A 13,655-nucleotide genomic window follows, 5' to 3' on the forward strand; every position below is an offset into this window, starting at 1 on the left:
GGCCAAACCTAAGGATAATAGGTATAGATGAGGGTGAAGACTCTCAACTTAAAGGACCAGTAAATATCTTCAACAAAATTATAGAGGAAAACTTTCCTAACCTACAGAAAGAGATGTCCATAAATATACAAGAAGCCTACAGAACTCCAAATAGCCTAGACCAGAAAAGAAATACCTCCCACCACATAATAATCAAAACATCAAATGTACAAAACAAAGAAAAAATACAAAAAGCAGTAAGGGGAAAAGGCAAAGTAACATATAAAGGCAGACCTATAAGAATTACACCAGACTTCTCACCAGAGACTATAAAAGCCAGAAGATCCTGGACTGATATCATACAGACCCTAAGAGAACATAAATGCCAGCCTAGACTACTATACCCAGCAAAACTCTCAATCAATATTGATGGAGAAACCAAGATATTCCACGAAAAAACCAAATTTACACAATATCTTACCACAAATCCAGCACTTCAAAGGATAATTGGTGGAAAACTTCAACACAAGGAGGGAAACTACAACCTAGAAAAAGCAAGAAAGTAATCTTCCAACAACCCCAAAAGAAAGTAACTACACAAACATAATTCTACCTCCAATAACAAAAATAACAGGAAGCAACATTCATTTTTACTTAATATCTCTTAATATCAATGGGCTCAACTCGCCAATAAAAAGACGTAGACTATCAGACTGGATACATAAACACGACCCAGCATTTTGCTGCATACAGGAAATGCACCTCTGTGAAAAAGACAGACACTACCTCAGAGTAAAAGGATGGAAAACAACCTTCCAAGCAAATGGTCCCAAGAAACAAGCTGGAGTAGCGATTCTAATATCAAATAAAATTGATTTTCGACCAAAAGTAATCAAAAAAGATAAGGAAGGACACATCATATTCATCAAAGGAAAAATGTACCAAGATGAACTCTCAATTCTGAACATCTATGCCCCAAATGCAAGGGCACCCACATACATAAAAGAAACTTTACTAAAGCTTAAAGCATACATTGCACCTCACACAATAATAGTGGGAGATTTCAACACCCTACTCAACAATGGAAACAAAAAGTAAACCAAGACACAATGCAAGTAACAGAAGTTATGAACCAATTAGATTTAACTAATATCTATAGAACATTTCATCCTAAAACAAAAGAATATACCTTTTTCTCAGCACCTCATGGTACCTTCTCCAAAACAGACCATATAATTGGTCACAAAACAGGCCTTAACAGATACAAAAAGATTGAAATATTTCCTTGTACCCTATCAGACCACCAAGGACTAAGGTTGGTCTTTAATAATGACAAAAACAGTGGAAAGCCCACATACACGTGGAAACTGAACAACGCTCTACTCAATGATGATTTGGTCAAAGAAGAAATAAAGAAAGAAATTAAAGACTTTTTAGAATTTAATGAAAATGGGGACACATCATACCAAAACTTGTGGGACTCCATGAAAGCAGCACTAAGAGTAAAACTCATACCTCTAAGTGCCTACAAAAAGAAACTGGAAAGAGCATACACTAACAACTTGACAGCAAACCTGAAAGCATTAGAACAAAAAGAAGCTAATATTCCCAAGAGGAGTAGACAGCAGGAAATAATCAAACTCAGGGCTGAAATCAACCAAGTAGAAACAGAAAGAACTATACAAAATATCAACAAAGCCAGGAGCTGGTTCTTTGAGAAAATCAACAAGATAGATAAGTCCTTAGCCAGACTAACCAAAGGGCACAGAGACAGTATTCAAATTAATAAAATCAGAACTGAAAAGGGAGACATAACAATAGAAACTGAAGAAATTTTTTAAAAATCGTCAGGTCCTACTACAAAGGCCTATACTCAACAAAATTGGAAAATCTGGATGAAATGGACAATTTCCTACACAGATACCAAGTATCAAAATTAAATCAGGAGCAGATAAACCATCTAAACAGTCCCATAACCCCTCAAGAAATAGAAGCAGTCATTAAAAGTCTCCCCACCAAAGAGAGTCCGGGACCAGATGGTTTTAGTGCAGAATTCTATCATCAGACCTTCAAGGAAGACCTAATACCAATTCTCTTCAAACTATTCCATCGAATAGAAACAGAAGGAACACTATCCAATTTGTTCTATGAAGCTACAATTATGCTCATACCTAAACCTCACAAAGACCCAACAAAGAAAGAGAACTACAGGGGGCTGGTGAGATGGCTCAGCGGTTAAGAGCACTGACTGCTCTTCCAGAGGTCCTGAGTTCAATTCCCAGCAACCACATGGTGGCTCACAACCATCTGTAATGGGATCTGATGCCCTCTTCTGGTGTGTCTGAAGACAGAGACAGTGTACTCAGATACATGAAATAAATAAATAAATCTTTAAAAAAAAAAAAAAGAAAGAAAGAAAAGAAAAGAAAAAAAAGAAAGAGAACTACAGACCAATCTCTCTTATGAATATTGATGCAAAAATACTCAATAAAATTCTCACAAACCGAATCCAAGAACACATCAAAGCAATCATCCATCATGATCAAGTAGGCTTTATCCCAGGAATGCAGGGATGGTTCAATATTCAGAAATCCATCAATGTAATCCACTACATAAATAAACTCAAAAAAAAAAAAAAAAAAAAAAAACATGATCATCTCACTAGATGCTGAGAAAGCATTTGACAAAATTCAGCATCTCTTCATGTTAAAAGTCTTGGAAAGATCAGGAATTCAAGGCCCATACCTAAACACAGTAAATGCAATATACAGCAAACCAGTAGCCAACATCAAACTAAATGGAGAGAAACTTGAAGCAATCACACTAAGGTCAGGGACTAGATAAGGCTGCCCACTCTCACCTTACCTATTCAATATAGTACTGGAAGTCCTAGCCAGAGCAATTAGACAACAAAAGGAAGTCAAAGGGATACAAATAGGAAAGGAAGAAGTCAAAATTTCACTATTTGCAGATGATATGATAGTATACTTAAGTGACCCTAAAACTTCCACCAGCGAATTCCTAAACCTGATAAACAACTTCAGCAAAGTGGCTGGATATAAAATCAACTCAAACAAATCTGTAGCCTTCCTCTATTCAAAGGATAAACAAGCTGAGAAAGAAATTAGGGAAATGACACCCTTCACAATAGTCACAAATAATATAAAATATCTTGGAGTGAATCTAACAAAGCAAGTAAAAGATCTGTATGACAAGAACTTCAAGTCTCTGAAGAAAGAAATAGAAGATCTCAGAAGATGGAAAGATCTCCCATGCTCCTGGATTGGCAGGATTAATTTAGTAAAAATGGCCATCTTGCCAAAAGCAATCTACAGATTCAATGCAATCCCCATCAAAATTCCAAAGCAATTCTTCATAGAGATAGAAAAGAACAATTTGCAAATTCATTTGGAATAACAAAAAACCCAGGATAGCAAGAACTATTCTCAACAATAAAAGAACTTCTGGGGGAATCACCATCCCTGACCTCAAACTGTACTACAGAGCAATAGTGATAAAAACTGCATGATATTGGTACAGAGACATGGAGGAAGATCAATGGAATAGAACTGAAGATCCAGAAATGAACCCACACACCTATGATCACTTGATCTTTGACAAAGGAGCTAAAACCATCCAGTGGAAAAAGGACAGCATTTTTTTAATATAATTTTCTATGCATTTATTTAAATAGTAATCAAATATTTATTAACAACTTATAATTTTATCTTGTTTCGATAGATAATAATTTTTTCCCAAAACACTTTATTTATCAGTATTTGTATAGACATACATACTTATACATGTATACATATATACATACATATATGAACAATAATTAAATAAGATATATTTGAAAAGTATTTGAACAATAATTAAATAAGATATATTTGAAAAGTATTGGGGGTTGGGAAGAGTGGGAGGAAGGAGAAAAAGAAAAAATTATGTAAATACAGTGCTCATATATGAAATTCTCAAAAAGGAATCCATTTTTTAAAAAATGTTCAACGGATTAACTTGCATTTTACAATATGAGAACAAATATGACCTATAATTATGCTGAAGGGCATTTTAACTCACTACAAACTTTGAAATTTAAAATGAAATCAATAAAAATTATTTTACCCAGCATACTAACAAAAACCACAATAACATTTTATAATTCAAAGTATTTCTGAGAACAAGAAAATGGATTGTCAGAAGCTAAGTCAGCAGAGCCAGGGGGACACTGTGTGTTATTTCTTTTCTTTTCATTTCTTTTTTTTTCTTTTTTTTATTATTATCAAATCATAATTTTTACTTTTTAACACAGGGGTTATAAACACAAAAATGCAGGATGTGGGGAAGGGGATGACACAGGAGCATAGATGTTCAAGGGGAGTACAGATATCTTTCAGAACAGGGTATCAGCTGGGTGAAGGTTCAGGAGTCAGGTCACTATGACTCTGCCTATGCTTCACTTGTCCTTATCTAAGTTGGTACTATCTGCCAAGGCTGCCTATTTACAAGGTCTATAACTACTCAAGCTGGTAGATTTCCACAAAAGCTGCCTGTTTACAATAGTTTATAGACATCTGTTTCAGTGTTTTTCCATAGAGACCCAAGACTTTGTGTCAACAGGCATGTATGTCAGGCCTATTGCTGATTTTAGGCTTATGACTGATTTTAGGCCTTCAGTGTATAAGCAGGGCTGCCCCGACATCTCCTCCCTTCTCCAATTATAGAAGGGCTGTGGCGATTCTAATCTTGCCAAGGTGGGGATAGAGGCCTGACCTCCAGTAATTAAAGGGGACCCTGTAATGGCTCCAGTCCTCCTGTCATTGTCCAGTGAGGCATGAGGGCCATACCCGAAGGACAGCATTTTCAGCAAATGGTGTTAGTTCAACTGGAGGTCAGCATGTAGAAGGATGCAAATCAATCCATTCTTATCTCCTTGTACAAAGCTCAAGTCCAAGTGGATAAAGGACCTTCACATAAAACCAGATACACCGAAACTAATAGAAGAGAAGGTGGGGAAGACCCTCGAATACATAGGCACAGGGAGAAAGTTCCTGAACAGAACACCAATGGCTTATGCTCTAAGGTCAAGAATTGAAAAATGGGACCTCATAAAATTGTAAAGCTTCTGTAAGGCAAAGGACATTGTCAATAAAACAAAACAGCAACCAACAGATTGGGAAAAGATCTTTACCAATCCCATATCCGATAGAGGGCTAATATCCAATATATACAAAGAACTCAAGAAATTAGACTCCAGAAAACCAGATAACCCTATTAAAAATGGGGTACAGAGCTAAACAAAGAATTCTCAACTGAGGAAACTTGAATGGCAGAGATGCACCTTAAGAAATGCTCAACATTCTTAGTCATCAGGGAAATGCAAATCAAAACAACTTCACACCACACCAGTCAGAATGGCTAAGATCAAAAACTCAGATGATAGTAGATGCTGGCGAGGATGCGGAGATAGAGGAACACTTCTCCATTGTTGGTGGGATTGCAAGATGGTACAACTACTCTGGAAATCAGTCTGGTGGCTCCTCAGAAAATTGGACATACCATTACCTGGGGATCCAGCTATACCACTCCTGGGCATATACCCAGAAGATGCTCCAACATATAACAAGGACATATGCTCCACTATGTTCATAGCAGCCTTATTTATAATAGCCAGAAGCTAGAAAAAACCCAGATGTCCTTCAACAAAGGAATGGATACAAAAAATGTGGTACATTTACACGATGGAGTATTACTCAGCTATTAAAAATAATGAATTCAAGAAATTCTTAGGTAAATAGATGGAACTAGAAATTATCATCCTGAGTGAGGTAATCCAATCACAAAAGAACACACATGGTATTTACTCACTGATAAGCGGATGTTAGCCCAAAAGCTTGGAATAGCCAAGCCTCAACACACAAACCACATGAAGCTCATGAAGAAGGAAGACCAAGTGTGGATACCTCGGTCCTACTTAGAAGGAGTAACAAAAATACTCAAGAGAGCAAATATGGAGACAAAGTGTGGGACAGAAACTGAAGGAGGAGCCATCTGGAGACCATTCCACCTGGGTATCCATCCCAGGTACAATCACCAAAGGTAGACGCTGATGTGGTTGTCAGGAAGTGCATGCTGACAAGAGCCTGATATCGCTGTCTCCCTAGAGGTCTGCCAGAGTCTGACACATTCAGAGGCCGATGCTCTCAGCTAACCACTGATCTAATCAAGGGTTTTCCAATGGAGAAGCTAGAGAGAAGACTGAAGGAGCAGAAAGGGTTTGTGGCCCCATGAGGAGAACAACAATACCAACCAACCAGAGCTCCTCAAGGTCTAAACCACCAGCCTGGGAGCACATAGGGAGGGACCCATGACTCCATCTGTACATGAAGGGAAGGAGGCCTTGTCGGGCATAGGTGGGAGAGGAGATTCTTGGTCCCATGAAGGATGAACACCGAGTGGGGGGGAATTCGAGGGTGGGAAGGTAGGAATGGGAGGGTAGGTGGGGGCACATCCTCATAGAAGCATAAGGAGGGGGGATGGGATAGGAGGTTCCTGGGTGGTGGGGGGAAGGGGGATTGGGGATAAAATATGAAATGTAAATATAATATCCAATAAAAATATTTTTTTTAAAAAAAGGAGGAAAAATGGAGGCTGGGGAACCCCTCCCCAGGTTACACAGAGAAGTCATTGTTTCCTACTCACCTCCACTGCTGGGCCCACTATTTCATTCTGTAACTATCGACTGGAGTATCACACAACCTGGAGTTCACACAACCTGTGAACATGTTAAGGCTATATGTCTATATGCCTGCATATTATGTCTCCACGCTCACCTTTAACTGTCCAGTGAGCATCCACCGGCAAGGGCTGGAGCCCACTTGGGGCTGTGAGCCCCGGCAGCTCAGCTGCCCCAGGCACCCACATGCCCTGCATGCTTTGCAAGCATGATGTCTTCTCTTCTCACAAACCCAAGACAGATCTGATTCTCATCACCCAGGACCAGTGAGTAAACTGCCTCTATGTCATACAGCCAGGAAGTACCACAGCTTGACTCAAATCACAGGCTAAATGGAAAATCAGTTTTCAACTCTGGGTGCAAATCCCCTTTCCTTTCTCTTTCAGTTCTCTGCCTCACATTCAAATACACAGTCTGCCCTTTAACCTACTGTTCACTGGGACCAGGGCCATTTCATCCCTAGAGAAGAAAAAGGGACATCTCTTGTTAGTTTTCTAAACAATGACTACTAGGCAGGAATGAGTAAACACCATGGGGGTGGGGGGATGGGGGTAAAACCCAATGCTTACACTATCAGAGGAATTCTATGTACCAGCTGGAGCAGTCCCACGGTTGAAACTTTTTCAGACTACAGTCAATAGATACACAAAGGGGACAGGTGGTATGTACAGACTGTTGCAAGAGAAAGAATATAGAACAAACAACCAGTCACAGCAGCCCCCTCCAAGAAGAGGACTAGGAACTGCCAGCTTAAAGCAAGACAGACACCTAACATCTGATCCCTGCTTGCTTAAAATAATCCCTGTAATTTGTTTAAACTTGTGAGATAAAAGTTTTAAATCGGGCTGGAGAGATGGCTCAGTGGTTAAGAGCACTGACTGCTCTTCCAGAGGTCCTGAGTTCAATTCCCAGCAACCACATGGTGGCTCACAACCATCTGTAATGGGATCTGATGCCCTCTTCTGGCGTGTCTGATGACAGCGACAGTGTATGCATATAAAGTTTTAAAGCACTATTTAAAAGAACTGACTGTGAAAAGAAAGGCTATGTGAACAAACACACATGAGTGCCGTGTGCACTGAGACTGCATACAACTGGAGGGCAGCCTTGTTTTCTCTCTCTTTTTAAGTAGCTCACTGATAATTTCACACAATCTTTTCACCATACTCAACCCAACTCCTTCCAGACCCACCCTTCCCTACCCACCTAACTCTGTGTCCTCTCTGTTCTTGCTTTAAATCCATCAAGTCCAGCCTATGCTGCTCATATATTCTTGGATGTGTGGGACTGGACTGGATCGTGGAAAACATGCCAAGGACAACACGGAAAGAAAACTGACTCTCACCTCTCTCAGCAACTATCAATTGCTAATGGTTCCTGAGCCAGAGGTGGGACTTCATGCCCACCTCTCCTCTCCATGCTGGAATTTGGTTTGGCTTAGGTAGGTCTGCACAGGTCTTGAGTATATTGTCACAATTACTATGAGTTCCTATGTGCAGCCGCCCTGCTGTGTCTGGAAAACACTGTTTCCTCACAGTCATCCACCACCTATGGCTCTTACAGTCTTCCCATCCCCTCTTCCTCTTTAAGGATCCTCGAGCCTTAGGAGGAGGGATGTGATACGGATGTCCCATCTAGGGCTGAGCATTCTGTCTCTTATTCTCTGTACCTTAACAAGTGTGTCTCTGTGTTAATTGTCATCTACTGTAAGAACAACTTCTCTGACGTGGGCTGAAGGATGTTCTTCTCTACAGGTACAATGATAGGTGTTCGGAGTTCTTACCTGGGGCATATGACCTATCTAGCCTCAGGTTCTTGGCCCATAATGGTTCCAGATATTGGTCATCACGTGAAGTGGATCTTAAATCCAATCAGAAAAGGACTGGTTACTACCATGACATTCACACCACCAATGCACCAGTGGGCGTGTCTTGCCAGGCCAGGCACTGTAGTTCACAGGGTTCACAGTAATGACCACGTTTCTCCTCTGGTGAACGTCCCAGCCCTATAAAACTGGCCAATAGGAATAAAGCTTCCAGCTTGGTCTCTCTGTGGTTTACGATTCAATTATGTGGCCTCTTCAGCAATGGGATCTTAACATCAAGTTCTGAATAGAGCCTATAATGTTTGAGGGTCTAAGGAATCTCTGACTAAAAGAGGTAACTTGAGTCCTAGAACTGAACTTTTTATTTGTTTGTGGCATCCAGTGGAGCACTGGTACCCTGCTATAGAGTAACCCTATTTTAGCTTTGTGTGTGTGTGTGTGTGTGTGTGTGTGTGTGTGTGTGTGTTCTTCCACAGATGAGTAACAGGTTTCCATGACTTCACCATTTATCCCTCTCTGCATTTTCCCAGCCTGCCCTTCCATCTCTCACCCCAACTTAACTCTTCCTGCTTCACAGCTTTGCCGTTCATGCTGGAGCTCACACATTCCACTGTAACGCTGTGATATTACTTTCTTTGTCCCAGACCAAGTCTCATTATGGCCTTAAAAGCACAGAGATCCGTCTGTCTCTGCCTCCTGAATGCTGGGATTAAAGACTTCCACCACCACATCCGCTGTGACATTCTTGTGCAACAGACAAAACACATGCTGAAGGCACAGCAGACTTGCAAGCAGGGGAGACGGTCAGCCAGACTGGTTTCCTAGACAATGTCCTTCATCTGCTCCTCCCACAAAGATCTGGTGACTCCCAACAGTAGCAATATTGCTGTTTTATTTTCTGAAACAGGCTATTATGAGTGCTGGGAACTGAACTCAGGTCCTCTGGAAGAACAGGAAGTATCCTAACCATTGTGCCACCTGTTCAGCCCCTAGACAGCTTTTTTTTTTTTTTTTAAGTAAGCCATGGATCACTGACTTCTGCCCTCCTGCTTTACTGGAAAGTGTTAAGATTTCCAGCTTGCCAATCGGAAGCTAGAGTTTGCACTCCTAAAGATCGCACTGCCCAGCACTCTCCCAGCAGCTCTGGAGAGGGAAGGAGACTTGTTTGAGGTTATATAAGAGGCAAAGGCCTCAGAATTCCTGGTCCTCATCTCCTTGTGCCACATGCTGTTCTGAATAACCATATTGGAAACTGGCAGCCAGGGGGTGGGGCAGGGAGAGAAAGGTCCCAAGACTGGGTGCCATGTACCTACAGTACATGAAATAGCTTGTTGATTCTTCACAAGAAATTTACAAGGTAAATCATGCTTGTTCTTAATTTTTACAGCTAAGGAAAGCAAAGCTCTGAGAAAGTAAAAAAGCTGGTGTTAGGTCACACAGCAGAAGGAACAGTGGGAGGCTTCAAGCCAATCTGCCTGTCTCCCAAGTCAGAGCTGTAAGAAACTGGCTGGGGACAGATCACAACAGTTTTCTATTATGCAGTTTTCTCTCGGCTCTGAATGCTGTTGCCCTATTAACAAATTAAAAAGCCAATTATGAAAAAATAAAGTCAATTATGGAGCAACTCAGAGGTTAAAGGTGCCTACCACCCAGCCTGAAAACCTGAGTTTGATCTTGGAACCCATATGGTAGAAGCAGAGAACAGACTCCAGCAAGTTACCTCTGACCCCCACATGCACAAAAACACACATAAATTTATCAAATACACATAAAAATATTTTTAAGAAGGAACAAAAAACTAACCATCTAATTTTCTGATATGTGTTCTTACTGTCAACCACCAGGCCTAGGGCTTCATTTTAACACAAAGGACAGGAGAAAAGCAGTCACTCAGAGACACATAGCTTCTGCTAAGACAGGGTGGAACAACTCACACATGCTGCTTCTAGACCTAGCACCTGCCACACAAGTGCTCCCCCAACAAGAGCCTATCCCTGAGACATCTCCATGATGCCACTGGATCGCCAATGCCAATGATAGCAAGGGAAGCCAGCATCATGGTATTTGGTCCTCCAAAAGTCCCAGGCTTCTAAAATGAAGACAAATGAAAGCTAGCAAAGAATTTTCTGTGCCTTGTCTTCAGTCCATACAGCACAGGGTGAAAGTATTGCAGGTTAGATTGGCCAAGCACTAGTGAGGAAACACAAGGTACCCAAAGGTCACATACAGATAAAGGGTACCTCTGGAGCACAGGGGCCCTATCGGATCTCTCCCTTCTGTCTCTATAAACACCTAATGAAGGTCTGTTGTGCTCTTCATCCTAAAGTCTTCTTTCTGAAATGTGGCAGAATCAAACTGGTAGTAGGAGCATTCCATTCCATGGGCTCTATTATAGGCCTAATCCATTAGTAAGAGTCCATAGTGGACCTGGGGTCTAAAAGTCAGCCAACAACTAAACACGCTTCACTATCCATTGATCATGGCTCCCCAGGCTGCATTCCTGCCTAGGCTTCACAGGGAGTACCATAATCTAAACCACCTCTAGTTTGGAGGAAGGAATTCCCCAACACAAACCTGATTCAAACTCTCAAAAAAGAGACCTTAACTCACCTCTGACAAGTAATTCCCCTCTGGCTCTTGGAAGATCACAATTAGGCACCAGGGATGGTCATTTTGCCAACAGCAAAACACTCAAAAAGGCAAAAATAACTCCCAGGTGTCTGTCCCAGCTCCAAAAAGCTGAGTTCTTGCTCTCATTCCGCCTATTCGCCCCCATCACGAATTTTCTATGTTTTTGAGACCAGCACTGTGAAGATTTGCATGAGCATCTGCTACCAGGAGCCAACAATCCAGAACCCTTTCGAGCATCGCACCAACGACTACTCTTGAAGAGCACACATTTTACAACAGCTGATCAACCAATGAAACCCAACCACCCCGAAATCCAGCCAAGCTCCTTCAACAGCAACAGGGGAGAAAAAAAAAAAAAAAAACCAAAAACAACAACAACAACTAAAAAGCAGTGCGCCCCACTTAGGGCTCGGTTTGGCACAGGAAAGCAGTCGGCCTATTAATGAGGGCAGCTGCGATTCTAGTGCGACTCAGCAAAGACACAGGCTGCCCTGGCCCGCCCCTCTAAGAGACAACCATGGACGCCTCCAGAGCACGCAGAAAGCCCAAAGACTGCGGAGAGGGCAGCTTCTCCCTTCTCCTGGATGGGTCCCACTCACCCTCCGGCTACTCCTCAACTGTAGCCCCGCTTCCGGACCTGCCAATGACCCTCAGCCCCGCCCCCTGCTTCCCCCCGCCCCTACAGGGTTTCCCCAGCCCCGCCCGCTGCACCTGTGCTTTTCCCTAGACTCTCCTTGCAGCCCCTCCCATTGCCGCCACATGCCCCGCCCCTCACACCCGAGCCCTTTCCCAGCCGCTTACCTACACACAGGTTCCCTTTCTGGTCCCTGGGACCTGAGCCCCCGCCAGACCTCACGCCTCGCGCCAAAGCTCCGCCCTCACGCCAAGGCCCCGCCCCCGGTCTCTCAGGCCGCGGGACCCGCCTCCCGCACCTGCGTCCTTCCCCCCCCCCATCGCCATCTCCCCCCAACCACACACTGTCATTCGCGCCCCTGGGACCCGAGTCGGCCATGGTCCCGCCCCCCCAACCTGAGGTCCCACCCTCGAGCCGAGGCCCCGCCCCACCCCCCACAGACCGGGGATCCCGTCCCCCCCCCATCCCGCACCTGCAGCGGCCCGCGCCCAGGGCCCCGCCCCACCAGCCGCTGCTCTCACCGCCTCTCTCACCGCTGCAGTCCGGGCTGGCTGGTCACCTTGACGAGGGGCGCAGTGGCTGCCGCCGCTTCTTCATGGCCCTGCGGGAGGCCTAGCGGCAACGGCACCTCCGTTCCGAGACCGGGCCCGGGCCGGGCTGGGTTGAGGTTGAGCCAGGCGCAAGCTTGAAAAGCCGAGCCGACGCGGGAGCCCAGCCGGTGCCCAGCCGCAGTAGGAACCGTCCACTCCTGGGCCTGAGCGGCGGCCGGCTCAGCCAATCAGCGCGCGGCACCATACTGGGATTCTCCAACCAGCTTGTTGTAGAGGCGGAGACACGCAAATGAACCGGCTGGTTGCACCAGTGCGCAGCCGCTGCAGCATCGTTCCCCCACCGGCCGCGGCCTGCGCTTCGGTCTTGCAGACGCTCAGGCTTGCAAGGATGCTCCGCTGCTCTCGTCGGGCTCAGCCGCCCGCCACGCCCACCCCCTGCCTAGAAATAGACTCAGTCTACAAACATCCTTCCAGGCCTCACCCAGTGTTCCTCTTAAATTCCTACCTAGAGTTTATCATTTTCAACAAAAAATGCCTTTGTGAGCAAGACATCATCACCTTAATGCCCATTCTTCGCAAACATATCCAGAGGTTTCTTTATGTGATTCTAAATCTGTCAAATTGACAATCACAATCCAGTAACACACTTCAAGGCCCTTGGGGCTGATCCATGTTTTTCACAACAGGTAAAAGTTAGGCCTGAAGAGGGTCTTGCCCAAGACCATACCATTCAAAGCTGGAAGGATGGGCCTGGAAGCTGTCTCCCTGTACCCAGACCCTTTTATGACTGGGCTAGGCAAATGCAGTGAGCAGAGAGAGGTTAAGTCATCTGGCTTAAAGGCAGAGATAATAAGTTACAAAGACAGTGGAAGCCAGGGGGTGGCTGTGAGGGCCCAAAGTCGGACCCAGGGCAAAATTCTGTTATGTCTACCAGAGAAAGGAAGTAGGATGCTTCTTGGACATGTGGACAAGATCAGCACTTTGATAACATTATAATTTGTGGTGCTGTGGCGTAGCTTATGGAAAGATTTAGATACTGCACTATTTAAAAGAAGGGGGGAGGAACAATCGAGTCAGCAGAAATTAAACCACTTTAAGTGTGAAGTGAGGGAATGGGGTATCTCTGAGGCAAACGTCTGATATTTTGCATGAAGAACACCGTGATGCCCGAAGAATAGCCTTAACTGTTTCCCTTAGATAAAACAAGAGATGCATAGTATGGAGGTTCTTTTGGAAGATTCTGGTTCTTGGTGTGCATGGTGAGAGCTAAGGGCAAGCTTGAGGAAACTTGGGGAGATG

General features: G+C 43.8%; 1 protein-coding gene across 11 annotated transcripts in view; it reads right to left on the bottom strand.

Moving 5' to 3' along the window:
* The window catches only part of Ralgps1 (Ral GEF with PH domain and SH3 binding motif 1), a 252,182-nt gene extending 239,617 nt beyond the window's left edge, over positions 1-12,565 (bottom strand). For 4 of the 11 annotated variants that reach the window (XM_076928534.1, XM_034496561.2, XM_076928530.1 and 1 more), the window contains exon 1: positions 12,327-12,564. The gene's annotated coding sequence lies outside the window, so the exon portion shown is untranslated. Of the gene's footprint in view, positions 1-6,812; positions 6,938-11,770; positions 11,827-11,972; positions 12,066-12,326 lie in introns of those variants that run through there. The other 7 variants (XM_034496562.2, XM_034496560.2, XM_076928535.1 and 4 more) reach the window with 5 other exon arrangements.
* Positions 12,566-13,655: the final 1,090 nt, after the last annotated feature.

Source organism: Arvicanthis niloticus, chromosome 2, assembly GCF_011762505.2.
Source record: "Arvicanthis niloticus isolate mArvNil1 chromosome 2, mArvNil1.pat.X, whole genome shotgun sequence".
Classification (NCBI taxonomy): domain Eukaryota; kingdom Metazoa; phylum Chordata; class Mammalia; order Rodentia; family Muridae; genus Arvicanthis; species Arvicanthis niloticus.